This window comes from Nicotiana tabacum, chromosome 11 (assembly GCF_000715075.1).
Source record: "Nicotiana tabacum cultivar K326 chromosome 11, ASM71507v2, whole genome shotgun sequence".
Classification (NCBI taxonomy): Eukaryota; Viridiplantae; Streptophyta; class Magnoliopsida; order Solanales; family Solanaceae; genus Nicotiana; species Nicotiana tabacum.
The window spans coordinates 150,302,985-150,305,768 of record NC_134090.1 but is presented as its reverse complement, the minus strand read 5'-3'; the positions used below and the strand labels follow the sequence as shown (position 1 = coordinate 150,305,768).

General features: G+C 38.4%; 1 non-coding gene across 1 annotated transcript; it reads left to right on the top strand.

Annotated features, from left to right (window-relative positions):
• The first annotated feature begins 276 nt into the window (after positions 1-276).
• On the top strand, positions 277-382 carry LOC142166649 (small nucleolar RNA R71). The gene has a single exon (XR_012697052.1). It is a non-coding gene; the product is annotated as a small nucleolar RNA R71 (small nucleolar RNA).
• The last annotated feature ends 2,402 nt before the right edge of the window (positions 383-2,784 follow it).

Here is a 2,784-nt window from a genome sequence, read left to right as displayed (position 1 = left end):
TTCATCAACCTTTTGGTGAGGATGCTCATTTGTGTCAATAGAGTGACCATATTTTCAGGTATGGAGTTAGTTGGGCCTAATGCCACTGAGTCAACTACAGGAGTGATTGGAGCTTTTCTTGTCGTCCATCCTAATTTTTGTGCCATCTTGTCAAGTAAGATCTTGCTTTCTCTGAAAGTTTTGCTCAAAAATGCTCCACTTGCTGAAGTATCAACATTGGCCTTCAAGCTATCTGCCAAACCCATGTAAAACCTCTACCCCAACATCTGATCTGAAATACCATGATGTGGACAAGTAACCAGCAGACCCTTGAATCTCTCTCATGTTTCTTGTAACGTCTCTGTTGGTTTCTGTCTAAAGCTCAATATGTCATCAATTTGCTGAGCAGTCTTGTTGGATGGGTGAAATTTGTTCACAAATTACTTGACTAATTCCTCCCAAGTAGTGATGGAGTGTATGGGGAGTTAATTAAGCCAAGTCTGAGCTACTCCCATCATTGAGAATGGAAACAACAACATCTGTATTGCTTTCGGTGTCATGTTATGTTGCCTCTGCATGGCATAGATTGATAGGACATTCTTCAGATGCTGCTGAGGATCTTCAATGTATGACCCAGAGAACAGTCCCTTGTTCTGCAACAAATGTAGCATGTTATTTGTGATCTGGAATGAATCTGCTTGTATTTGAGGAACTACAATGGCAGTTGCTAAGTTGTCAATGGTCTATTGTGCCCAATCAGATAGTGCTGCTTCGGCACAAGAGGTACTACACTCTGATCGTTTGGGTCATTCACGTTGTTTCTATTGTTTAGATGATCCTCTTCCATGTCTGGTTCGATTTTTCCGGATGAGTTCTATTGTTGTTTGCCTTTCCTGTTTGCACGATTCAATGCCTTGAAAACTTTCTAACGATATGATAATGCTTCAAATAATTCACCAGTTCTTAAGGAGTTTCTAGGCATGGAGTTTCTAGGCATACACCTGTAACAACCAAGACTACAAACATTAGAATTTCAATGATCAATTTAAATTGAAGAAAATTGACTACAATAAGAATTTTTTGCACTTCTTTTTAATTGCAATTAATAACATCGTTAATTACCCGGCAACAACGCCAAAACTTGATCATGCCCAACTATGCCTTATAAAAAGGACAAAACGATCGCTGCAAATATATTCCGGTTAATAACTCCGGAGTCGAATTCCACAGGGAATTAACCTATCAATCACAGCCATTGGACTTACACAAATTCACGTATTCAATCTTTGGAGATATTTAAGTAATAGATTGGATGTTTACTAACTAAATATTATGTAATAACAATGTAATAGTTAAGAGATAACTATGAATGGGTTGTAAACTAGAATTGGAATGATCTAAGGTTCTGATTTCCCCTATTGTCGGAATCCTTTCCACTATGTTTGCTATAAATTTACCTAAGTCTTCTCTATCGATCATAAGCACTCTGACTATCGTAACTCTCTCCCAAGTAATTACAACAATATACTAGATATATTCTCCCAAATTACGCTAGCTAGCCTTAGTTACAACTCACTTAGATCGCACTTAAGGTTTTGTTATCCTTAATCCCACCTTTAAACCCTTCGTATTGATCCCTCATATATGTTAGGACTGGTGTTGTTCAACAACTACCTAAATATGCACTGTCCAGCGAGTAATAAATACTAAATAGGTATAGTCGATTGAGGGCCATTCAATCAACAACAATTACAATATAGTTGAACAAATAGAGAAAATACTATGGCAAATCTATATTAACATAACAACAAATTCATCCTCCAAGAGGTTCCATCAAAACCCTAGATTAGGAGTTTAGCTATGCATAATCGTTTTCACAATCATAACAATAGAATTCATCATCAATGATAGAAACAAGAGGAAGAAAAGTAAAAACTCTATGCCGAATCTTCCGCCTTGCTTCTTGCCTGTTCTTGCCTTCAAAAACCTCGATACCCCTTTCTTGGGCGAGCTGGGATTCTTATAGGTCTAGGAGGGCTGCCTCTAGAATTACAAAATTGCCCCTGAAATAAAATCTTCGCAGAGCCGTGCGCGGTCGCGGTTGGACGGTGGATGGACCGCGCACATTGACTCTCTTTCTGCCTGACGAGCTCAGCTTGTGCGCGGCTGCGGATGGCCCGCACACCTGGAGTTTAGTTCTGCCTTTCATTTTTTCCTTTTTCTTTTATGTTCTCACCTCCAATTGGCCTTCGTTGCTCCATATTAACTCCAAAATACTCCTTAATGTCCTCATAGCCCGCAATTGCTCCTACAAAGCAGAAAGTTCTTGATTAGAGCAATTTGTTAACATTTAACATTTAATTATCAATAACGTGCAGCTAATTTAGAGCGTCAATGGGTGCTAAACTACATAATTCTTGCCTACTATCAATAAACTTTGTGAATCTCAGCTCAATTGACAGAAATAGAAGAGTTAGGGCTTATCTACGAAGAGGAATGTTCTGGAATCTAGAGGATAAAATGAGAGGAAGAAGATCTAATTTTCATTGCACAAAATGCACAAGACACATACTTTTATACAACTACATTCAGCCGGATCACATACACTTCATGTGCCACTCACTAACCGACTATCAACAATGTTAACTAACTACATGAACAATAATTAAAAGATATAACTAACTGCCTAATCTTCACACTATTTTAATTCTCCCCCTCAAGCTGGAGGGTGGAATATATCAAACACTCCAAGCTTAGACATAAGTGACTGATGTTGTGTAGTTCCTAGAGCTTCGGTCAGTAAAT